This window comes from Pectinophora gossypiella, chromosome 25 (assembly GCF_024362695.1).
Source record: "Pectinophora gossypiella chromosome 25, ilPecGoss1.1, whole genome shotgun sequence".
NCBI lineage: Eukaryota > Metazoa > Arthropoda > Insecta > Lepidoptera > Gelechiidae > Pectinophora > Pectinophora gossypiella.
The window spans coordinates 106,488-133,409 of NC_065428.1; the positions used below are offsets into that span (position 1 = coordinate 106,488).

A 26,922-nucleotide genomic window follows, 5' to 3' on the forward strand; every position below is an offset into this window, starting at 1 on the left:
ATTTAATGCAAACTGCACCTTAAATAAATTAAGATCCCATGTCCTATGATCGTCAGCTACATAAGACGAAACAGCTGTCATGACTGTTTTGTTGTACCTTTCCACCATGTTAATCTGTGGCGTATACCTAGGCCCGTAGTGAACTCTTGGAATATTGTACTTCTTGAGAAGGCCACTGAATTCTGATCCCGTGAATTGAACCCCATTGTCGGTAATTACGGTTTCAGGAATCCCGTGAGCTAGAAGCACATAATTCTCAAAGTTTTTAGCTACTGCAGCACTAGTCGCTCGACGAAGTGGAAATAACATGGTGTACTTTGAAAAACAGCATGTTACTACTAAAAGGTGCATGTAACCCGAACGTGATCGTGGAAGAGGTCCTATCAAATCTACGGATACAGCTTGAAACGGCCTATAGCACTGCTTAGGCTGACCCATGATCCCAGGAGTGAGTTTGGTCCTGTGCTTATAAGCAGAACAAATACGGCATTTGTTGACAAAATCAAGCACGTCGCGGTACATTCCTGGCCAGAAATACCTCAAACACAACCTACGGTGCGTTTTAAACACTCCGAGGTGTGCCGAGGTCGGTGGTTCGTGGTTTTCGGACATGACCTGCAGACGGTTTGCCTTTGGCACAACAATCTTCCAATCAAACTCCTGAGTCAGGGCATACTTACCCTTGCTGTATCGTAGAAGAGTACCATTTTCGACGCGATAATTGGGATAATTTTTGGGATAAGCCGTACAACCAGAGAAAACCTTATCATACCACTCATCACCGGTTCCTGCATTTGGAGCATCGATGGCATCCACATGCAGCAATCGTGAGAGGGCATCAGGGACGACATTATCCTTCCCTTTCCTATGCTCGATTTTAAAATTAAATTGGGATAACCTACAACCCCAACGAGCTAAGCGTCCCGTAGGATTCTCCAAATTCATGAACCACCTAAGCGAAGCGTGATCGGTTACGACGGTGAATGGTCTACTACCCAAATATGGTTCAAATTTCTCAACCGCGTACACAACTGCTAACGCCTCCCTTTCGGTAGCACTATAGTTACGTTCGTTTTTATTAAGGGATCTGCTGATATAAGCGATAGGGCGGTCATGGCCATCAATATTCTGCGCTAACACACCTCCTACGCCAAAATTAGATGCATCGCAGTGAACTGAAAATGGTTTGCTAAAATCAGGGCAGGCTAAAATTGGAGCTGAAACTAATGTGTTTTTTAAAGTGACAAAAGCGTTTTTTGGGTTGTTACATTTTGGGCACGACCTTACCGTAAACCCTAAATGACCGCACTTAAAACATTTAACTGTCTTGTCCCTACACCTTGCGGTTGAGTGAGTAGACACTTTACATCTTTTGCAAAATACTGATTTGTTAGCCGCAGATTTTGTCCTATAACTACCAGGCTTTTCATTATTTGGCGGTTGTCGCTGCGTAAAAGTTTGAGCCTGAATTGGTGGCTGAACTGCCGAGACCTGTTGTGTTTCCCTAACATCGGCGGATTCGCTGACGGGCATTACATGTTTCGTTTTGCCTTTGTACACGAAATCATTACTTAAAATAGACTGCTTTGGTGGTTCGACAAACAGCTGTGTCATTTGTCGCGCAGATTCTATTTTACGGCATTTATCTTTTAGTTCAGCTATCGTAGCTACGTCGTGCAATGCTAACTGTTCTCTAAAAACGGGCCTAATATTGTGCATTAAAATTTCAAATTTGTCATTATCCGAAAGAGGTCGTTTCAATTGTGAAAACATACAGTTCATAACTGCAAAATAGATGTGTGTTGGTTCATCCTGTCCTTGGGTGCGAGCTCTAATCTCCCCCAGCAAACGATAATCAAAATCAACGGGTGCGAATTCTTGGACTAAAAGCTCACTCAATTCCTGCCAAGACGAAACCTGCTCCTTAACACCTCTAAACCATAGAAGACCTTGATCCGAAAAGAAACAAAAGGCGGACTTGAAAAGTACATTGTCACTAACTCCGAACGCTGAGGCGCGTTCACCTATCGATTGCAAGAACGTATGTGGACTCGTACGGCCGTCGAATTTAATGTTCCACTTCATTAAATTAATTGCTGAACCATCTGTCCCTTTTCCCCTGTTTTCCTCTTCTGGGTCGATGACGTTTTTTGTTGACAACAATTTCTCCAATGAGTGACCGCAAGCTATAAGATTTTTATTCAGCTTCAATTTTATGTCCCTATCGACAGACTCCGTGCATACCACACGCTCAAGACGGTGATGAAGATGATTATATAAAGCCCTAGCACGCATAAGGTGATGACGTTCCCTAGACTTCACTGCTAAATCAAGTTTTGCCTGCAGCTCCTTCAGCTTTTCGGTGATGATTGGGAATTCTGCCTGTGGTCTTCGTTCATCATCCATTATTTCATCCGGAGAGAAACCAGTGATCAACTCCCTAAGCTGTTTCTTCAATTTGAGAACAGTATCAGCTGGTGCTTCTGCACGAATACTCACCTCATATATTAATTCATCACGGAGCAGTGAATGTAAATAAACAGTTTGGATATCCATGGTTGTGTTTCAGAGTTATAATTTCAAGATTGAAAAGTGGTTTGAAGTAAACTGAAGTAAATTTATGTTTCAAAATGTACCCGTCTGCCTCCAAAACTTATTTTCTAAAATATGTACTAAATTTTCATTAAATATAAACCAAATAAGTGTAATTATCACACAACATCAATTCTTTATATCCCTGTAGTTAATTTTCACAATAATAAAAGAAACAACAGTGTTTTTAAATAAATTTTGTTGAAGGTTATGTTTACTTTTAATTGTTATTGTCAAGTTGTAATATGTTGTGAATAAATAAAGATTGTAAAGCAAGTCGACTACTAAATATTACTCAATAAAGTTGTTTTTTTTTAAAGACAGATCTAAAATTATTCCAAAAAACAAATAAGTAAAATGCTTGCCAAGCAGCGGCACAACTAACAATATGATGATGAAGCAAAGTTACAAAATATCAATTTCTACTCAATGTCCTGTTGTAAATGTTATCAAAAAACTATCTTTATAGCTGATGTTTTGAAAGTATTATTAATTGTTTTAATAATAAATGGTTTTTTAATTATTTATGTTTACAAATTGTAAAAAAAAAATGTTGAAAATATGCAGTACTACTATTATGGATATTAGTCCTAATTTTACCAAAAGAAAAAACTCAATTGTGATAAATATAATTGCTAGTAAGCATTTAAAAATGTTCTAAATATGGTTTTAACCCTGTAATTAAACAAAAGGTTAAATAAATAATGAAAACACAAATGTAGTAGCTACTAAATATGACAATAAGCCCTGGACCACTTTGGTCTTAAATTTGGGTTTAAAACTTATTGTACAAAAAAAAAGTATTTAAGTTAGGTCTCTGTAGGAGGCCTAGAACCTTACTTATGCTAAGACAAACACAACTTAACCTAAGATGCAAACAAAACACAAACAATTCACACAAAATCCCATCACTTTTTAATAATAGAAAAAAAAATACACTGTTTTCACAAAATTTATTCTTAAAGTTTATGCCAACACCACTTATATTCTAAAATGGTTGTACAGAGCGACAATTTCACCAAGAAGGGCGCCACTGAAACAAAAATTTTTAGCTTATTCCAATAGAATGGACTTCAATAAAAGAAAAGTGGGCCGTTAGGTAAAACATCTCTCTGCAACATACCATAAGATAGCACTGATGTATAAAAACTTTCCGTCCTCCTTGTAGGCACCTCACTTACTCGAGGACCTCCGACTATCAGGCCTACCTGAGGCGTTCCGGAATACCATACAGGTGATGCGTTGAGGCCGGCTCAGGCCAGGCGTGCTGGACGATGGCGGCGCAGCGGGCCAACTGTTACGCAGCTGGCGGGCTGCACGTCCACCGGTCAACCTCGCAGTCCTTCACCGGGCCTTATCCGGTGTGTTGACAAAAGGAGAGGCGCGGCACATCCACATGCGCGCCGCACAAAGGGAAGCTTCGACGTGCAAACAACCAAGGCAAGCTCCGCCGAAATGAAGCTTGAAATAACTTGCAAACGCAGAAGAAAACAGTAGCAATCTTCATTCACAAAATTTGTTGAAATAGTCTGATCCAATCATAAACTTCTTCTTAGATTAAAACTTGCAAAACGTTAGAAAATTAAACTTGCAAAAACGTTAAAACATTAAAACGTTAAAACTTAAAGAAAAAAAACCCCATCTGCAACAAGGAATGGCAATGATTAGCATGTGGTTCAGCTGACAGCGTGGCAATGCAACTCACGAGTGTAAAACAAAGAAAATAACTTACAGGTTCATCCGGGATAGTTGGGCATCGCTCGGATGAAACCTAAACCCACCCACTGGACCTTCGGCGATGGGATTTCAGTGATGTTGCTGAAAACAAGGACCTCGAGGTTATCACAAAGTTGGTGCAAAAATATGCACGAAGAATTGCGAGGACTTACCATCTCGGTTAAGTTATTTGTTTAAATCGAGACATCGGCTCTTGATGTCGCCGATAAATCGTGGCTTTTAATTTGCCCACATTATTGTTACGGCAGTGGAGTCTCCGGCGCTCTCGCGACGTCCCCACTTTCCATAACCTGTCTCTCAGCTCAGCCAGCTGTCAGTCTGACACAAGAACCACGAACAAAGTTGCCAAACTAGAAAAAATCTACCAAACCATAAATTCGCCGAATCAACGACAACAATCGATCGACTTGTTTGATCCAAAACCTAAATAAAATATAATATAATTTCAATAAATGTTGCAGATAATTAAATATACCAAATTTTGAAAAAATAAAATAATCAAAAATATTCGGGCCCATCGATAACCCTGCAGCGCCATCTGCGATTTCCTGCGGGTAAAATATAAAACAACGATATATCGCCAGAAACCACAAGATGTCGCTACAAGGCTCGTTGGTCCGAAATGCTTCGTTACACACGTTAGCGCTGAGATGATCTGGTGAGAAGGTGCCCGGAGGTGCCGAGTTGGGAGAAACCGCGGGTTGGTACGACCGGTGCCCTGACAAAAGTAACCTTTTTAAGTAACTTAATTAGGCCTAACAGTGGCCCCGATTCCTGCAGACACCTCCTAATTTTATTTTAAGTTATACCTGTCATTTTTTTTTATTCTTCCGCAGTTACTCTAATACTACCTCTGGGTTGGCTGGAAGAGATCTCTCTTAGAGATAAGTCCACCCTTGTAAACGTCCATTTCTTGTTTGTGATGTAACTAGTTGTTAAGTGCAATAAAGTAAAGTATATTATGTCATTTTCTTATCCGACGAAAAGGAAAGGGACGGATGATTTACAGCTCTTAATTTTAAGAAGAATGAGTAAATGGATGAATAACGCGGGCGAATCAAAAAGGTATCTCGCTGGTATGCTCCATTGTGCTCAAAAAAGTGTTTTATCTATCTAATGTTTGAAGTTGCTCATCACATCGGGTAGGTTCGCGACCTGTCTTATAATATGACCGACTATTCATACAAATGGATTGATAATGGCTTTTTAATATTAAAAGTTGCTGCAAGTTTTCTTCTGACTGTTGCTGATATCAATCAAACCCGCTATCTCTTCCTCTTCGTCCCACAATTCGTATATCATAGTTTTGGAGCAAACTACACAATGCAAAGCGCAGTGGCCCATACAGGCCCCGTCACACACACACACACACATCATGACTATGTTCTACTGAAGGTTCTATTCGATTATTAAACAGCCAATGGTAGCTTATACCACTAGGTACGTATAGAAGTAGTTTGGTAACTATCAGGAATGTGGAAGTCATAGATAAGCCAAGCTATTTGTGCGATGGATAAATCGCACAAATAGCGAATAATCGGTGTATTAAGTCATCATCTCCCTAGCATTGTCCCGTTTTTCACGCAAAGATTTGACAGGTCCTGTCTGACCTTCCAACCCGCGAAGGGAAAACCAGCCCAATACAGGTTAGGTCAGCATCATCATCATCAATTTAAGAGCCACGCTCTTGTCGGTGTAGCATTTTCCATGCTACTTTTTAGGGAAAAATAGGGCAGTGGTTTCCCTCTTGCCTTCCGCCCCGCAGTACTCTGTCTGACGCGTGTGGGATGGCGCCCAGAGTAGTATATTTCAAAGCCGTACTAGGACTCCTGTCCTCCGCCTCTGAATAGTACTGACAGTTACTTCTGCCCTCTGTCAGGTTCCAGGTTTCAGTCCCTGGTTAGGTCACATACCTCCGAAAATGCATTTCTCGGGAATGTGGGTTTCCTCACGATTGTTCCTTCACCGTTGACCACGTGACAAATTCGACATACATTGGTTTAGGCCTGTGCTGGATTCGAACCTGCAACCTCAAAGTGAAAGGCAAGCATTCTACCAACTGAGCTACCACGACTCGGCTGGGCTACCTGTTTATTATGGAGCGACAACAATAGTGTTGTGGTGACAACAGGGTGGGCAGAACTACAAGTCGCCGAAATATAATTTGCAGCTTTCTTTGATATGAAAAATTATGATGATGTCATCAGAAGAATTCGCCACGAATGGCATCCGCATTAATTAAATTGACCAAATAAATCGACTTCTGTTCTGTGATAGTGATTTTAATTTCCTCATTCAGCGCTTATCGCTATCGGCCCACTGGGGTCGATTAATTGTTTCGAATATAATCCTCTCAGACGACGCCCTGAGCCGTGGTTAGTGCCCAACTGGGCACCCTCAGGCCTGGTGTGTTAAATGCCATATGGGGTAAATCTACAAAATACGTATGTAACGTCAAATAAGCCTCGTACGATGTGAAAGAATCTTGTTCTGCTTTGAGCATTAATGTATTTTTTTTGACGTGACTTATTGTAGATTTGCCGCGGATGGCATTAACTTCTTGGCCGGACAAATGGGTAGCGCTGAGCTCTCTCACCCGGTACAAAATTTAAGATAACAGGCCTGAGGCTCAGGGCGTCGTCTGAAAGTAAGAATATTTGAAAGAATTAATCGACCCTAGTGGGTCGATAGCGATAAACGCTGAATGAGGGAAATCGTCGACCACGCCGGCAGGGTCGGTATCGGGGTTCTGAAGTGTTTGGTGTCGCGAGCTGATTGGCCGCCTCTATGGCTAGAAAAGCATTAATGTAAGTTACCATACCACTGTAATATATTATTATACTGTGGTTCGGTTGTATTTGATTATCAGACAAGTAATGCGAGCCTGCGCCGGGATTAATTAATACATTCCGATGCAAGTCAAATGATGTACAATGCACCATATATGGTGTACTAAGCAGGTACACCTGAAACTACATACGTGTTGAGATTGGAATGTATACAACGGTCGACATTGTACATAGTTACTTAATTATTGCAATATTTGAAATAATATTAATATCAATATGATTATGATTCTTTATTGAGCACTAATAATAAGTTATTCATTTATCTTAAGTGCAGTTTTCGACCATTATAGACAGCGATACGGCTCACCACATATCACGTTGATCTAACAGAAAGCTCGGTGAGGTGTTGGTACTTAGTTCATCTTGTTGGATGTACCTATGACTACCCCAATTGGGATATAGTCGTTAGCTTATGTTACGTTATGCTATTTTCCATTGCGTAGCCGTATAACACGAAATTCAACTTGCTACGATCCTGACACATCTTCTCTCTCATTGATCTTCAAACATGCTCGCTGGTTTAGAGTCCTCATGACCTGGCCCTTTTTAAAACTTTTTCTTTAAGCATCACGACTTTATCCCAATTGGAGTAGTCAAAGGTACATCCATCGAAAGATGAACTAAGGATGACATTAATAAACTAATCTCAGCTTCGAGACTGCCCTCAGGATCATGTCAATGTGACAGTTCTCATATAACAACAGAGACTTGAGCATGATCTTGAGAGCAGTCTCAGCTGAGATTAGTTATTAATACCACCCTTAGTTCCCACGCCTCACTAACTTTCTATTGGAATAACGTGATAGGAGGTGAGCCGTAACGCCGTCTATAATGGTTGAATCTATGTTAGTGAAAACTGCATAAGTACCTATTAAAATATTTTATAAAAGTCCAATGTCCGTCTGAGCCTAAGCATCTATCATTCCTGGCGCGCGACAGCCGCGTCTTGTAATCCTGCAACTTATCCGCCTCACTAGTAAAGCGAGGCTTAATTAGCTGCCTCGACCTTCCAGTCAGTCTGCGACCTCGAGGCAGCCTGTGTGTGACCTCGGGAGAGCGATGAGATTAGACCTCTACAGTTCAATTTGTTCATTATTTTGATAGAGGTTTTAAAATGCCGTGAGAAGTTTTAGGGTGAATTTTGTTTTACACATATATAAATACACGAGCTCACGCCTATTTCCCGCCGGGGTAAGCAGAGACTATGAAATTCCATTTTCTTCGATCCTGACACACTTCTCTTGCTTCCTCCACATTCATCAATCGTTTCATATATACGGGTTAAAAACTAAAGTCCGACAAACTGTTATCCGACAAGATTTTACTTCAGCAATATGAAAATCCGACACTTCTTTATTCCGACAATACATAATTACGACATGTCTTAACTTCGATACTACTGTACTCCGACAAAACGTTTTTTCGACATGACTTTACTAAGAAATGATGCGAATACGATGACATCCTACCTCGACAGTAATGCTACACTGACATGAAACTATTTCGACATACTCTAATCAGACATAATTTACTACGAGAGTAGGTATCGACAGTGATTGGGTGGGTTCGTAGTTTTTTTTTAATTACGTAGTTTCGATGGCGCTGGTAACCTGTAACTTGTGCTAATTCTGCCAAATCGTATCGCCAGCATTTTCAGTTTCAGTTTTCGTATAACTAATAAGGTCGATTTTTGTTTTGTTTAATTTGAAAAATTCGAATGTTACTCAGTACGCTGTGTTTGACATATTGACAATGGTGGCCGACCCCGGGGTGGAGGTGGCACTTGAAGATAAAGATACTACGGAGCCCCAGCGTCCCCCGCCGACTCGAACTCGCCGAGTGTTGCTCCTATCTTGTTAAGAAAACATTTATTTTACTTTATGAAACTACACTCGCGTCGTTTGTTCATGCGTCACTTAGTTTTTTTATACTTTAAGCTAGTTTAGGGTAAGTGCTCACTGTTCCGTCGTCGTAGACGGCATCACAGACTGATATTTTTGATGTCCCCACTGGGATTAGAACCCGCGACCTCCGGATCGTGAGCCCAACGCTCAACCACAGGATCACGGAGGCCGAAACCTACAATAGGTCACGTCAAAAAACAAAATACCAACCCCATCCACCCTGGTGTCAGGGTTACAATTGAGCCGCCAAAGGCCCCTGACATGGCTCATGTAACGACTACGTACTTACTTAAGTAAATAGTAGCCGGGATCAACTGCTTAACGTGCTTTCCGAAGCACGGATCTTACTTTCGGACAATCAGGTGATCAGCCTGGAATGTCCTAACCAAACTAGACAACACAAAGTGATATTTGTGATATGTCCCCACCGGGATTGGAACCCGGGACCTCTGAATCGAGAGCCCCAGGCTCATCCACTGGACCACGGAGGCCATTATCTACTACAAAATTTCAAATTGTAATTGTTTCAAATGTCTCTATAAAACAAAGATAGAATGCGTGCAACTGATATCTTCCCGGGCATGTCGTAATATAAAAAATAGACTACGAGGGTTAATAAAAATAAAATAATTTAGCAAAGCTTATTTGGTGACTTATCTTAAAAACAAGGCATTATATACCTTGAAGTTGGCAGAATCATCGTTTCTGAACGATGCAGCCATAAAGGAGAAAAAAGTTGAAGTTGAAGGCATTATATGGGTGACAGGCTGCACACCTGCCATCAACAGCTCCTCACATCTGACGGCTCACGGCCTGCTGAGACGTCAGTAGGAATTCATCATCAACAGGCTTCATACACCTTTTCCAGATGATTTCCGGCAGTGTCTAAGAGGCAGTAGGTAATACGGGTGTGGTTATGTATGTTTGCATCATTATATATTTTTAATCTCATTTATATTTTAATCTAGTTTATTTGACATCGAAATGTAATGTTTTCCCTTTTTGCCCGCTAATAAATGATTATTTACATACATACATAAAATCACGCCCGTAATCCCTAATGGGGTGGGCAGAGCCACAAGTACTCAAAGACAACTTGCAGCCACTGTTGATACGAAGTCCTAAGATGAATTATGATGAACCTTATGGTGATAAGGGATCAGCCTATCGCCCATAACATTAGCCCGTCATTTAGAGGACACAATCCCTCTGTCGGTTTTTACGACATGCCCGGGAAGACAAGCAGCTGAACGTTTTCTATGTTTTTTATTTGCTCCCAGAACAGCATAGAAGCAAATGATTATTTAATTTCAATTTATTTTGTTATTACTCGTTTTGTTCGTGTTGTATGATGTGTGCTCCTCTTTAGTCAAATATAAAACAAAAGTGACTCTGTTTTAATGGAAGTGTTCCAGCTCACAGTTTTTGTTCAAACATTAAATTAAAACTTGATGTTGTTTGCTGAAAGAAAAACTATAGAGCGTTGAGACTGAGATTAGCTCGCTACACACACAGCCGGGGAAGCGGGATTTTGTATGAAACCATAAACAAATTTCAGCATCATGGCCCGCTTGAAAATGAAAATAAATAAACCGCTTTTGCCCATTGTGGCCTTTTTACTAGTACATCATATTCATATCAATGGTAGCTGTACTGCAAGATGTCCTTCGGTTACTTGTGGCCTGTCCACCCGGCAGTGGCTATCGTCGTCATCTCCCTAGTATAATCCCGTTTCCCATAGGGTCCACCCGGGTGAGAGCCTTCAGCGCTCCCCATTTGTCCGGCCAAGTAGTTAATGCCATTTGCGGCAAATCTACAATAAGTCAAGTCAAAAAAGAAACATAGGGCCCGCTAACCTAACCTGAATATTTGACAGGTCCGACTTTTTTCAGAAGCGCCTGCCTGTCTGACCTTCCCACCCGTGGGAAAAACCAGCCCAATACAGGTTAGGTCACATACCTCCAAAACTCGGGAATGTGGGCTTCCTTACGATGTTTCCCTTCACCGCTGCGCACGTTTATAAAAGAAAAAAATACTGTTTAAATAAAAAAAAAAGTGTAACAGTATACACGAGTCATTAGCAGCACTTTCCGAAGTAGCAACAACGTTTCATGAACCCCGATAGCATTCCTCCGGCAAGTAGATTGTGTGTTCAACAAGCAGCGAGCGAAGAATACAATTACATGGGGAGCTGGGGGCTGTATTCTGAGAGGTTCTAGCCAAGATGGCTGATAATGAGGTTTGGGAAAAATAGATAAACGTATAATCATCATCATTACCAGCCCATTAACGTCCCCACTGCTGGGGCACGGGCCTTCCCTATGGATGGATAGGGCGATCGGGCCTTAAACCAACACGCGGGCCCAGTGCGGATTGGTGGTTATTAACGACTGCTAAAATGCAGCCGGGACCAACGGCTTAACGTGCCTTCCGAAGCACGGAGGAGCTTGAGATGAAACTTTTTTTTTTGTGGTCACCCATCCTATGACCGGGCATTGCGAAAGTTGCTTAACTTCAACAATCGCAGACCGAGCGCGTTTACCGCTGCGCCACCGAGCTCCTCAAACATATAATAAATATGGTTAATGGCAAAGGGCTCGCCCCTATAACATGGAACTGAAAGAAAGCTGGCGAGGAGTTGGAGTACCATACACCTCTACCTACCCCCTCCTGCCTGTTCGGTGATCGGAATAGGGTGATTATTTATCCTATCTTTCTAGATTGCTTGAGAGAAAAGGCTTCTTAACTTCTTTTTGAGGCAAATCTACAGTACATACTCGTATATACTGTAAGGTCTAAAGACTATATTCTTTATATAGGTACTTATTATTCTTACTAAGCTACTATAATCTAATATATTAATTTACTGAAATAAATGCGCATTCTTTCGTCATTACTCGAGTCGTTTACTTGTCTCCCCGTTCCCTCCTCACATGGCGACCCTGCCAGTTGAGGTGTCGGGTTCGGAATCCCGGCGCGGCGCGATGCCGAGCGGTGCTATTGTAATTTGACTACTAAAAGACACATACATAAAAACCAAAATGTGTAATTCAAAAGTCGAAAAGGAAAACACACATGCATGGAATACATACATGCTTTGATTCTGACACACTTCTCTTGCTTCTTCCAAATTCATCAATCATTTCATACACGCGCACCGGTCCAGAGTTGATCGTACTGAACCTTCTCTAAGGACATCTCCAATTTGATTATAATACTCGTAAGTCAAGTCAAAAAAAGAAGGAGCATCGACCTCGCTACTCTTCGTTTGGGAGCACGTGTATACTAGCCACTGTACCAGCATGAACGAGGAAAATACATTATTTTTACTTCTAGTGGCAATGAACCGCACCTCAAGGGATCGCGAGACCTTCCATTAAACAATCGTATAGTTTGTATTTATAGGATTTTCCGCCATCATTCAACACTTTATTTTGCAAATTGTTGGTAATATGAAGATTCCCGTTTTGTTGTAGGTAAGTACTTATGTGAAAATATTGTTCTTGTTTTTGCCGCGACTAAACTTCTCCCTGTGAGTTTTAAGGTCGATAACCTGCTTCACCAACAAACACGGATGATTCAGGCCATCAAGTGGAATTTTCCGTCGCTAAAGTTATGAAAATGTTAAGAGTTTTTATTTTCATTTCCATACTTTTGCGACGGAAAATTCCACTTGATATTAAGTCAGAATCATGAGCTGAATCATCCTCTCAGGATTTGTTACGGTATCTATTTTGCTGTAAAAACACCTCCCGCCCGCACTGGACCGTGGTGGAGTGTGCTGCTCCCTACGTTGATTGAGGGAAGGCCTGTGCCCGGCAGTGAGACGTATATAGGCTGTTTATATTATCGTAACGTCAGTGAGACCATCTAATGTATGTCCCGATATTTACGTCCAGAATAACACCCCCCTTGCGGCTACAACTTCAACAAACTTTGAAATACGAAAACAGTGTTCAAAGGCGCCGCCGGTGCGGTTGGGTGAGATCGCCGTAGCGATAAGCCCACCTGGCACTATCTGCTGTTTTAATCGCGCGTCGCCGGTTCTTTGCAAACGAATAGAGAAATGTTTCCCGCCGTCTTTGCGAAATTAATTAATTTCATTTTCCCTTAATTTTGGATGTTTCCTTTAAGTTTTAAGGTAACTTCCGGGTTATTCAGGAAGTCTTAGTAAAAAATAACAAGTAAATTAAGGTACGTACAAAAAATGTGCCTTGTTTTTTAATGATGATGAATTGTCTTCGTAAACATTATTTTATTTATTTACTTTCTCGCAAATGTCGTGAAACTCTGCTAAGTATCTTTTATTATTAACTGACTTAAAAAACGAAGATGATTTTGTTATTATCTATCGTGGAACACGTGCACATGTGTTTATATATACCAAGAGGGACTGCAAATTAACTTTTGATGACGCGTGTCTCTGTGTACATAATTATGGCGTGTGTCATATAAATCACACAGTAATATAATCACAAGTTATAACCGCTGTGAGCCAGTATGACTAATGTCAACTCAGTGCGACGAATCATGTAACAAGCAGCGCCCGTTCTAGGAATGTCCCGACATTATTTGCGGGCGGCGTTTGGGCGAGGATCTGAAAGGATTTTGCAGTTTTTAGTTGTCCGATAGCCAACGTGGAGGTGTGATGAATCTTGGTATTACTTTATATCTGGCATTGGTTGAATACACACACAACGTCACGTTCATAATCTTTAAAGTTCATGTCTCACTAAGATACTGTGGTGGAGCCATCACCAACACGCCACCAATGAAATGTACGCACTTGACACCTGGGGGGCTAGAAAGGCCAAATCGAAGCAATTCATCTAAAAAAAGCAATATTGCAATTTGACATTTGCGCATATAAAAGTAAGTGCGCAATGTCAACAAAAATGTCAGCAATTTTCTTTTTTAGGTGAATTGCTTTGATGTGGCCTTTTTAACCCTCCTGTATAAGATGACGGGTCATCAGCTCATCGCCCGTATGATGATCAATTACCCTTTTTTTAATGTTTATTTGCTTTTGTAGATCTGCCCACCCCTATCACACAATATGTGTGTGAGAGTTATTTCGCTACATGAAGGGGCAGCAATCTGATGTGTCGTCAGTCGAATGCGGTCATGCAACGTGACAGTGGGCACTGGCTACTGTGACGCGCGTGGTCCAGTTTAAATCATTTATACCACTGGTTCCCAAACTTTTCCAACCAGAGACCTTTACTCAATATTTTGTTTACAAGGCCTTGAGGTTCATATAAAAACTCCCAGAAATAAAAAAATATGGCATATAAATTTGATTTTGGGGTGGGCAGACCACGATTCTCTACTCAAGTATCTACTCGATTTAAATATACATCCGTGGTCGCTGCTTACTTTCATATTTTAGTTTTAATTATGTAAATATTAAACTTATTATCAGAATTTAAATAAACTTACTCTGCCCTGCTGGCCCTGTTAGCCTATTCTGTAATGTTTATAATGGTGCTGATTTCAGTACACACGATCCGATTTTATTTTAAGTTATACCTGTCTTTTTCTTATCCGCCGAAAACGAAAGGGGCCCAGTTATGCACCGTAGCTGTCAAAAGGTACATGAGGCCTACTGGTTGTCCGCGGCCCACGGCGTGTTGGCAACCACTGGTCTATATAAACACGCCACTGCGCAGTGGTCGCCACGAGTGTGTGTGTGACGTGTGCACGCGCTAATTATTCGTTGGAGAGCTAATTTAGATAATATTTGCATTAATATCATGTAGATTTGTCGGTGCTATTTTCACAAAACTACCAGATAAGTACAAAGTTAATAAAATGTTATAATGCTTTCGTAATTAGTTATAACTAAACAAAACGAATCAAGATAGTTTCTCATTGAAAGATTGTACGGGCATAGAATGTAGTAATATATGTCTGAAATTCAAAAAGCATTAGCTTTTACAGTTCTATTCTCTTACTATACCAAAAATATATGAATATAACATGTCTACCCGTACTACTACAGCAATAATAAATATTAATCCATCGAACAGAGTTGATAGGCAAATCTGATTTAAACGGTCCACGCTTCAATATCCACCGATACTTCAATTGACACACATCAACGTCAACAGCAGTCAAATGTCAATGGAGTAATAAAAACCAGCGTCACACGTCGTATTTGACGCGGGCACTTCACGAAGTTGACACGGGCGACACGGGCGCGGCTGGGCACGAGCGGGCGACGCAGGGAGCGAGCTGGCGCGACTGGGCGCAATCGGACGATATCAATCATAATGTGACGGACGGACGACCGCAGAACAAGCAAATCGAGGCAGTATGCAGTCACAGTCACTACATTTTAGACAATGTGAATGTTTTGCTGATACCTATGTACGCGACGGGTTGAAACATTTGTAAGCTTCATATCATGTCAGTATAAAGCGAACAAAGTTAGTACGGAAATATTTATTACGCTTTAGTAACTATTCAAGAACGTAGGCAACAAATCTGAATCGGTTGGATTGACATCCATGTCTCACACTAGGTTTGTGTCGAGTTAATTTAATATGTGCTTACTAACATAGTATAAGTCCCTTACTAACTATGTATTATGGATGTACAAATGTCCGAAATAAAGTTTTTATTTATTTATTTATTATTGTCTCTTGTATCAGAGGTATTATCCTTGGGGGAGGCCTATGCCCCGCAGTGTGCATTGTACGGCTGAAGATGATGATACCGTTTGTATTACACTCATCCCTAGAAGTTAATGACCTTCTAAATGAATGTTATATATCATTCTCTACGGCTCACAAAACTATTTCTGATGAGTATTCGTGTCTTAGAAAACACTTTAGCTGAGTCAAATGTGTGTTTAAATGTATTTGTTTGTATCAAAGTTTCGTTATAAAGTATTCCAGACCATAAGATGTGAAGTCAGATTTACAAAATCGGTATTAGAGTGTAAACTTAGATAGCGGTCAAGTTTTGAAGATTCCACAACAGATATTTCACAGACAGCTGCGACGCACCACCGCAAAACCACGTAAGTACAAACGCTTTTTTGAAATATCACGAATTGTCGAGATAATTTAAATCCGAGTAAACTAGCTTGCCTATTGTGTGGTTTTCTTAACAAAAATGACACTCGACGAAAATGGCATGTCAGGATCGTAGTAAGTAAGTGTAATTCCGCGGCCTCGTGCCTACTCCAACGATATGTATTCGAAAGTATCTAGCTTAAAACAACGAATTCAATATCATCACAACCACATAATAACGATGCCTACACTGGCTGCACTAACCCACACAGGTATTCACGCCATCCGGGGTACGTCCGAAATTGAGAATTACCGGACCGGTATTTTACGGGAATGACGGCGATCCGGGCCGGATCGTAATTACTGATTACTGGCCATTCATCGGACGCCGGGACACGGACGCCGTATCGGCGGCATAACACGTAGACACCTATAATATAGACTACGAGTATAACATACGAACGGAATCTGTCAACACATCTACTACGACTAGAGATGGGCAAGTACACGGTTAAAATAAACTTGTTTCACGCTTGCTTATTCCCATTTACGTCAGTCCTCTTAATTAAAAAAAAGTAACAAAAATTTAACTTGTAAAAATATAAATACAATATAGGTATTTTTATCTTTTACCGGGTTTTGCCCATATCTACATCTGACTAATACATCAGATAGATGCCGTCCGACAACGTTCGACCAATCGCGACCACTTTATTTTTTATTTTTTTAGGGTATAGAGTGATTCAATCAGAACCCAGGGTCCCGCTTCCTTCATCCCCTTCAACATACCTCACCTAGTTGACAGAATAAATTCTACGCCAAATAAAATAATTAATTGTGGCGTCTATTAGTCGTATTGTTGATGCAAGAATCGGACGTCATAAGGATTCAGTTATCAAACTGTTAGAGGAAGAGGGAAAAGATTTCTTATTGAATTTGTTGCCTTTGATAGAGGTGTATTGAGCTGTGTAGAGGAAGTTATGTGAGGTATAATATGTGCTTAATATGCATGTAGTGTTTTTCTAAATCAACGACGTCTGTAATAAGTAAGTAGATATATATATATATTTATTGGTCTTGCGTCTCACCGACTTGCTTCTCAAACAGTGTGCACATTCGATCCCCAGTACCGGACTTGATCCAATGAGTTCAAAATCATAAGTGCAGTTGTCACCAACACAGTTGGCTCGACCATTACAGACGGCGATACGGCTCAACTATCACGTTGGTCTAACAGAAAGCTCGGTGAGGTGTGATGTGATGAATTAAGTATCGCCGTCTATAATGGTCGAGCCAACTGTGTTAGAGAAAACTGCGCTTAAGATAAGTTAATAACTCATTGGCGCAAGGCCGGTACCGAGGTTCGAACCGGCGCTCCCCATTTGAGAAGCAAGCCGGTAAACCACAGCACCACAGTGAGCGAATGGTTCAGTTTACGTATGTGCGTGTTCCCTGTAAAGTAAATACAAAAACATGAACAATATATAAACACGTAGTTAATCCGTACACGTCTGCAGTTTTTATCCGGGTGAGTCCGGGCTAATCAAAGTTCCTCCGGGACTCCAAAACTTCAAGTTCGGCCCAAGAGGATCAGGCAGGCTTTGTAACTAACGCAGAAGGATTAGTATTCAACTTGTTTACGTGTGAGCAGGCTATTTGCTCAAGAAACTACCTAAGTATAACTCGGAGGAATTAAATAGACACAGAGTCAAGGGCTTATATGCGAGTGACTTGTGCTGTTAATTTGCAAAGGTAGTAGTCGTTACAATGATTAATGAAAGTATCTATATAACATAATTAATTTAAACCTAATTTTCCCTTCCGAATGGTAGGTCAGATTGACAATGGTAATTACCTGACTTCAATTGAACTAAGTTAACGCTAGGGAGTCGATGAAGGTGGAGACACTCTCTAATTTTAATTTATATCTGTTCTTTTCTTATTCGCCGAAATGGAAAAGGTCAACAATTTATAGAACACACATCTTAATAAATTCTTTCATAACGTTGGCGTATAAACCGACAGAATTAGTTGGCAGCACACGTCAAACGGGTTGCATACCAGCGAGGTACTTATTTGATTCGTCTGGGTTATTGTTTCATTCACATTAAAATTAACAGCTGTCTATCATCCGTTCTTTTGGGTGTGTTAGAAAATTCCAGGAATTAGCATCATCCAAGGCTCAAAATTGATACTTAAGAACTTATTTACAATAAGATTTGATTTGATTTTACTACTTTTAAATTATAAAGTTCCTCTCCAATATTATCTCATCTCATCTCTCCCCATATGTCCAGCCAAGTAGTCATATTTGCCCCTTATAAACGTCAAAAGAAAGATAATAAATACGCAGACAGACACGAACCTAATAATTTGACTCGCAAATCATGTTGTCAGCTACGCCGTAGACACCGTAGTTGGTCGCTACGTCGTAGCAAACGTTACACGTGAAATAAATTAGAGTGAGAAAATAAAACACGACTCTTGTTTCAAGATGGTCCCTAGCAGATAGAACATAAGGTTTAATTCCCATTGTTCTAGATATATTATGAACTTTTCTGATGGACTGAGAGTGAAGAAAAAAACGCGTCCAGCTTCTAATTATCCCGGGCAGGGCGTCAAAGTCCATTTACAATATTTAATTATATTCATATCCATTTATTGCAAATATTATTATATATATATAACGACTATGTCCTTTCTATCATCATATATGAGGACGACCACATTCGTTTATTTATATCCACCTTAGGACTTTGATACCAAAAGTGGCTGCAGCAAATTCAAATGCAAAAACATCTTTTATCTGTAGGTAACAGTTACACTTTGAGTCGTCATTTTTTACATAACGAACGTCTCTTCCGCTTAAAACTACTGCAGCTTACTACCTGTATAGCCGGGGAAAACAAGCTGTAAGAAAAACCTCACAGGGCCCTAGACGATTTAAAAAAAAAACATAAAATATTGTTATAACTACAATTTAGTAATTAGACTGCCTTATCTGTTTCCAGACAGTTAATCCCATGCATTCATAATCTTCTAAATAATCACTAACCTTATAATAACCTATTTTACGATTTTTTTTGATTAATTACGGCCATAAAACTGTTTAAAGTTAAATTTTGAAAGTCAATGGGAACCTTATTGTAAAAATGTATCCCAACAAAAACATTTTCGTGTAAAAATGTTGTCAAGACGAGATCATATCGATCACAATGTCAAAAAGTCATCAGATCTCATGTAGCGCCAAGTTTCTAACTCTACACGTCCTAATTATACAAACTGTAAGTTCACAAACTCTACACGTTAGGCAAAATATGGGGCTTGACCGTTTCGCTACCATCACATGAACTTAAGGTGAAAACACACAGCTGACATGTACATGTTTCACATTGAATCATCCATCATTTAGAAATAGCTTTCTAAGCTTATTTTTGTAATTGTCAAAATTATCATGAAATGAAATAAATCTAAATCTGTTATACTATTTGAAAATTAATTGTGTTCTGAACAAATCTGGAATTTTGTAGTTAGTCTTTGTGTAGGTAAGCAATATATGCGGTATTTTATCTGTTCTATTGTATTGTACTTTGCTGTATTGTGTTGTAACGACGAAACTTATAACGCGGACGAAATAAATGTCGCAGCAGGGCGGCCGAGATATCGATAGTCGACAGATCATTTATTAGATAAGGCCTCCATGGTCCAGCAGTCGAGCGTTGGGCTCACGATCCAGAGGCCCCGGGTGCGAATCCCGGTGGGGACATACATACATAAACAGCCTATACATGTCCCACTGCTGGGCACAGGCTTCCCCTCAATCAAACCGAGGGGGTATGGAGCATACTCCACCACGCTGCTCCACTGCGGGTTGGTGGGGACAAATCACAAAAATCACTTTGTGATCCCTAGTTTGGTTAGCACATTACAGGCTGATCATCTGATCGTCTAAAAGTAAGATACATTGTTTTGTGTGCTGTGCAACAGTGTCGAAATATCGGGAGTCTCATATCCCCATTTAAACGCGGTAAGAACCCGTTATTATGTGTTTTAATTAAAAGTAAGATGATTCGTGCTTCGGAAGGTATGTTAAGCCTGTGGTCCCGATTACTACTTATAGATGTAAGTACGTAGTCGTTATATGACCCATGTCAGGGGCCCTTGGCGGCTCAATAATAACCCTGACACCAGGGCTGATGAGGTTGGTATTTCACCTACCCACACGATAAGAAAAAGATTTATTAGATTCAAATTCAAATATACTTTCGTCACTAATTTAAGAGCCACACTCTTGCCGGGGTGGCATTCTCCATTCTTGTCTATCAAAGACTACTTTTCTTTTATTTTGGTGCTATAATACTTTATAGCACCAAAATAAAAGAAAAAATATAGAAGAAAATAGATTAGATTAGGATATCGTTGATTTTATAACATATTCTCAAAGATGAACAACTGTATATTATGAACAGATGTGTCACGGGAAAGAAAAATCTCCCATGACTCAACTAGTAATGCCTAGGGTAGGGAAATAAAGGATATATATGTCGTGTTTTTTTCTTCTATCATCCAGTACAGAGTTAATAACATTAACAAAAGTGGTTGCAAGGAGTCATCTGATTACTAGTAACTCTGCCCACCCCGTTAAGGATTACAGGCTTGATTTTATATGTATATGTATCGATAGCCGTCTATCGGTTGTCAACACTACGGTAACATTTACTTTAGAGATGGATAGTATAATAAATTGGTAACAATTGAGAGATGGATCGCTCGCGGTGGGCCGCGGCGGGGTCGTTAAGGGATCCCAGATGTTTTTTATTTGATATTGAACGGTAATGTGTTCTATTACCGGCGAGTGGTTTAGTAGATAGAGCGTCCGACTCCCGGTCTGTAGGTCTCGGATTCGATTTTAGGTGGGGACACTGTGATTAGGATGTTGCGGGCTGAATTACCTTGTCCGAAAAATACGATGTTTCCGTGCTTCGGAAGGCAAGTTAAATAGGTCCTGTGTGCTACTTACTTAGGCAAGTAAGTGCGTAGTTATTACTAACCTAACTTGTAATTGATATGGTTTGGACTTCGGGTTGGGAAATCAAATCAAGTTTTTGAAATAACCAGACCTATCGATTAGGTTAACACTATCAAGTACTTACCTATATTACGTTTATCGTAGTGGCGCATAAGCGTTATATTATTATGAATGCAAAGTCATGGGCACTGTTTTAGGCAAGTTACCTCTAGTTAGGTAAGCGGACCTCGGAATAAAAAATTACGAAACTTTTGTTTTGTATTTTGAAGTACTTCTAGGACCCTGTGAAGATGTTTATCTTGCAGCTACTTGTCCCGGTTGTGAGAAGCTCCAATAGATATAAGCGGATGAGACGTTCAAATGAGACGAAATATATTTAGATACTTATGTCAAAATGAGTTGAGTTTTTGATCCACTTCAGTACCCACTCGGGAAGACAAAAGAACAGTTTGAATTTTTGAAACATTCATAAACAAAGCACTCGCCAGTTTACTTTTAAAAGATTAATACGTCCCCGGCGGACAGGTGGCGTAATAAACGTCTATTCTCGTCTCAGATTATATTCTCCGTTATTTTAGATTAATTTACAAGAGGAAGTCGCCGGCCTCGAGGGAATTACTGTTTTGTTATGTCTTAATAAGGGTGTTTAGTGCTTCTGTGTTGGACTGGGAGCTCGTAAAAACATAGAATACGTTCAGCTGATTATCTTCCCGGGAATGTCGTAAACACCGACAGACGGATTGTGTCCTTTCTAACATGATGGATGGCTGACATAGTCGCCAAGTGACTAAAGCCTCTTCTCCGACAAAAAATTAAAAAAAAAACATGATGTATATGGGAGACGGTTTCTTCACCTATCACCATACGGTTCATCATATCCATGTTATGAATGTGTATATACTATAAATCTGCCCAGCTCTACGGCGATATATGTGGCTGCGAGTTATAATCTGATTTTATTTTACTTAAAGCCCTTCCACCTCGTTAGGAATTACGGGCGTGAACTTATGTATCAGTAAAAATGAAGAATGCTTTCTATGTTTCTAACAACATAACATAGCATAACAGAGAAATACAGCAGTAGAGATGACAAGGATAGGTTTTCTTTTATAATTGTCTGCATCAAGTAGGCAAGTGAGTATTTTTTTCTTCCGATTTTTATACCATGCGTACCTAACTATATTACCGAGACATAAACGTAATACCCAAAACTGGCGAGGTCCACAAAAACTGAGATTGAGGCAAATTACGAGGCTTCATGATGGAATTAGCGTCCTCCCGCCCTTTTCCCTCCCATTCCTCATCCGTCCCTCACTCGTCCTGTCCTCATCCCAGTCTTATCATCTGCCAAAACACTCATTTTCGCACTCTCGACCAAATTAATACCCCGCCGAGAAATGTGGTTGGTGGCGATTCAGACTTACTTATGTCGAGCGAATGGTGCACATACGTGTATCAAATCAAATATGCTTTATTGTACACAAACAAAACATACAAACATTTAGCAATAATACAAATGGGCTGTCTTATTGTTCTGAAGCGATATCTTCCAGGCAACCACTACCAGGAATCAGCCATAAAAAACTTGGATGCCTTGGGACGGTGCAACAACAACAGGTAGAAACTACAGTTAAAATTTATATATAAGTACAGTATACATACTATAAACCCAATATACAGGGTGTTAGTGCCAAGTTAACGAATACTAAGGGGGGGGGGGGGGGGGGTTACTAACACCCTGTATAATATAATACATAATAACCTAATCTAAACTAACCATACCTGGTTTCATTCTACCTATCTTGTAAATGGAGAATATTTTGACGTACTTACTTACTTACTTGAGATAATCGTATCTTAGTTTTAAGTCATAAAATAACGTCACGGTTTTTGCGTGTAAGTAGCGTGTGTATAATACATATACACCTCTGCCTACCCCTCGGGGGATAAAGGCGTGATTATTTGTTATGACATGTATTTTTTTCAATTTTAAGTTTCTTTGCCGCTGTTGTTAGGGAGGAAATCATACCATTTCTTTCACAACGAAATATAATTCTCGTGAAGTTATGTCCGCCATTTTGATACGCAACAGCGAATTAATTCAACACACGTATCCCGTGACATAGAAACACAAAGAAGGATACGAACACAGTATAAAAATGTCTTCATAAAAACATTCACAAACAGCGTCTGCGGTCTAGTGGTTAGAACGTTAGGCTCACGATCCGGGATCGATTCCCGATGGGGACATTTTCGAAATCACTTTGTGAGACTGTCCTTTGTGTGGTATCCTTGCCACACAAAGGACAGTCTCATTGCAGGTTTGAATCACCTGATTGCCCGAAAAAGTAAGATGATTCCGTGCTTCGGAAGGCACGCTAAGCTGTTAGTCCCGGCTATTAGTCGTAAAACAGCACCACCAACCCGCAGTGGAACAGCGTGGTGGAGTATGCATCATACCCTCTCCTCTCCTCTCCGGTTGATTGAGTGGAGGTCTGTGCCCAGCAGCGGGACGTGTATAGGCTGTTTATGTTATGTAAAAACATTCACAACTGGATTGGATTTAAAAACTGCAAAGCGGGCACTACTCCTACTCCCAGGAAGAGGAAATGACTGGAAACCAGCGCTGGATGACGCCATAGCATGGCTCCATCACAGCACAAGCTGAGCCATTTCCTTTTCCCCGTATTCGTAGTATTTATAATCGCCTCATAAATGAAAGGGTTATGTAGTTCTTATAGCAAAATGTAAGCTGTGTTACTGGCATTACATTTATTTTATTATTATTCTTTCTTATGTACAACATTATTAAGCGAGCATTTTTTAGCGATAAGGCCGCCATTTGCCATGTACTTTTAAGAGACTTTTTGTAATTATTTCTTTTTATTTTGGTGCAATAAAGTGTATTTGTATTGTATTGTATTGTATTATTGAATACAATATATTATTATGTACAACATAATTCATAAAGCATCATCAGTGTGTCAGAATTGAAGCAAATGGAATTCCATAGTCTCTGCTTACCCCGGTGGGAAATAAGCGTGAATTTATGTATGTATGTGTATGTATGTACACCATTAACAACCTCTAGTGTGGATGAGGCCGCAGTTCTCCTAATTTGCGGCCACTCAGCAGTTATTATCGCATAATGAGCACAGTGATCTGTGTGCGAGCGAAAGGGAACATCTATTGTATGGCGGTGACAGGGACGGCTGCAGAAGTGTTCAAGAGTTTTGGGGACAAATGAACTGCGCTACATTGCCGCTGGAAAAAATGTTTAGTCCGAGAGTCTTCTTGCGAAATATGATACTGAATATTTACAAGCTAATATAATATATATTTTTTTATGTAAAAAAGCTTATTATAAAATTAATGATTACTGGTATTGGAAGGAAAACATTCAGTTCCTCTAGTTATTAAATAACTTGTAATGTATAATTTGAAAAATAAAATAAATAAATAAAATAAATTATGTATGTACGTAAAAATGTATCTCTTCTTCCGAGAAACTGTGAAAAGCATACTTACAATACAAGAAATAAAAATAAATTTGCGATTCAATATTCTAGATTAAGTAAATTAAATTCATCTTTTTTGGGGTTATTACGTTTTTACAATAAAATACCAGATAATATTTTAAATTTGTCAGAAAACAAATTTAAAGCTCATGTGAAGCTTACTTTATGTAAAAAGCTTATTATAAGATTAATGACTACCTACATAAATGATAAAAAAGTCTGTTATTGAATGAGTTCCTCTAGTTATTAAATAACTTGTAATGTATACCCTCATTGATTTAAAAGATGTCTTGCTGTTGCAGTTTCTTGTCATTACTTCTCCTCAGCCATAACACATTACGAAATGACGTAAATTCATAAATGTTATATTGACCTTTAACAAGTTTATCCATGATATTTACGTTGAATAAATGATTCCGATTTCTGATTTCAAGCTAAATATATTCCAAGACGGTCTTTCTAGTAAACGATGAGCCGAAGGGTTTTTGGCGTTTCAATAGTAACCCTGACTCGGGTTGGTAAGGTCGGTCATTGACCTCAAGACCCACGCAACAGAAGAAGAAGAAGTCTTTGTAAGTTTGAATTCATGTTTGGTTCAGAGATAATTGGTATTACGTGGTTTCCAGGATTTGTGCTCACTTCCTATTACATGGGACTTAAACATAGCTGTCGAGGAGTAGGTGGGGGTAGGCCTATACACCTCTCCCTACAGGCCTATAAATACAGGCGTTATGCTATGTTAAGATACGAACTTATCCGCCTTTTTAAAATTACTTACCCTAAAATTAAGCCCTTTCATTTGATACCCAACACAATACCATCCGAAATAAAAGTTCCGTCCTCAGTTTATGTCCTCTAGAGGGCGCCATATTGAATTTAGCGTGACGTCACATAGCCTATAACCACCGGACAATCAAGTCGCTTCTAGTGACACCTCATTTATTGTTAAATTCTGACGGGTTGTTTAGAAGTTAGGTTGGAACAGACGTGCATACATACATACGTACATAGCGGTCAAACACATAATCCTCCTTTTTCGCAGTCGGGTAAAAATAGTGTCGTTCTGTTATAAATAGCGGCCGCACCAACCTGGTGCAATATGTATGACGTGTAATGGCTCTATTTCAAGTTACATTAGCACGGCCTCCCAGTTTGGGAACGGCACGTTAACATCGCTAGCAGTAATCTACAATACTTGTTCCCTGCTCTGTGGTAAACCGAAATTACATTCACAAATAAAATTGAAACAAGCTTCGAAGAGCCAATAAAAAACATATTGTAATTTTATTTTAAATTATCATTTTTTATATTAATATAAGTTCCGATTGTTTTTGCTTACCTACCTATTTGCAAAGACATTACTTTTGCCTGAAATGAATCTAGACACGCGGTAGCGTGTCAAGCCAAGTTCAAGAAACAGAACTGGCGAGCCGCACCGTGTGTAATATTACACGAACCATTTGGAGCCACTTTTGACCCCCTCATAAATCAAAATCAATTTCACATAAACGTATAAAATTTAGCGCATGTATTGAGACTTGCAAGATACATTATGTGTTCTAAATATCATAAGCTTATCTCAAACGATTATTTACATATAAATGTTCAAAAATCCTCATTTTTATCATTGACTGACTGACCTATAAATCAAAACTCTAACCCAGTTCCAGATGACCTAGAGAGTTTTTGAGTGATGATTTGGTATGCAGATAGGCAATTAATTAAATACAAAGGAAAAAATAATAAACTGGCATTTTTTAAATAATTAAATTCTGAACGCTTAACATAAATACCTAATGAAGAATATTATTAGGTATGACAAATCGCTTGAAATATTGTCTCAGTAAAGCCGATATTCCGTTCACAAAACCGAACTTCGGCCGAAATTCGTCATTAGGTTGACGAGCGAGCATTCATACATGTCACGCCCAGATCCCTTGCGGGGTAGAACGTTCATAAAAAATAAATATGTTCATTTACATAATTTGATTATAGGTTTAGTTATGTTATGGAATTATTTTTTTCTTGAGTAGGTACTCAAAGTCAATGGCATTATTTAAATAAAACTCAGAATAACTACCACATTCGGCCCATCACTAATCTGAAAACTGTATATTTGATAGATTCATGAAGGTTGGTGGAAGGAGTCGACAGCATTCTTAGGCCAAACTTACTACTCAAGGGTAAAATTTATGCATATGTATTGACTTTGGGTGGCAACGCTTAAAAAACTGTATATTTCATCGATTCATGAAGGTTGGTGGAAGGAGTCGA

General features: G+C 39.6%; 1 long non-coding RNA gene across 1 annotated transcript; it reads right to left on the reverse strand.

Moving 5' to 3' along the window:
- Positions 1-3,238: 3,238 nt before the first annotated feature.
- On the reverse strand, positions 3,239-4,759 carry LOC126378258 (uncharacterized). The gene is made up of 3 exons (XR_007568069.1): positions 4,482-4,759; positions 4,325-4,410; positions 3,239-4,234 (listed from the first exon to the last, which is right to left on the reverse strand). It is a non-coding gene; the product is annotated as an uncharacterized LOC126378258 (long non-coding RNA).
- Positions 4,760-26,922: the final 22,163 nt, after the last annotated feature.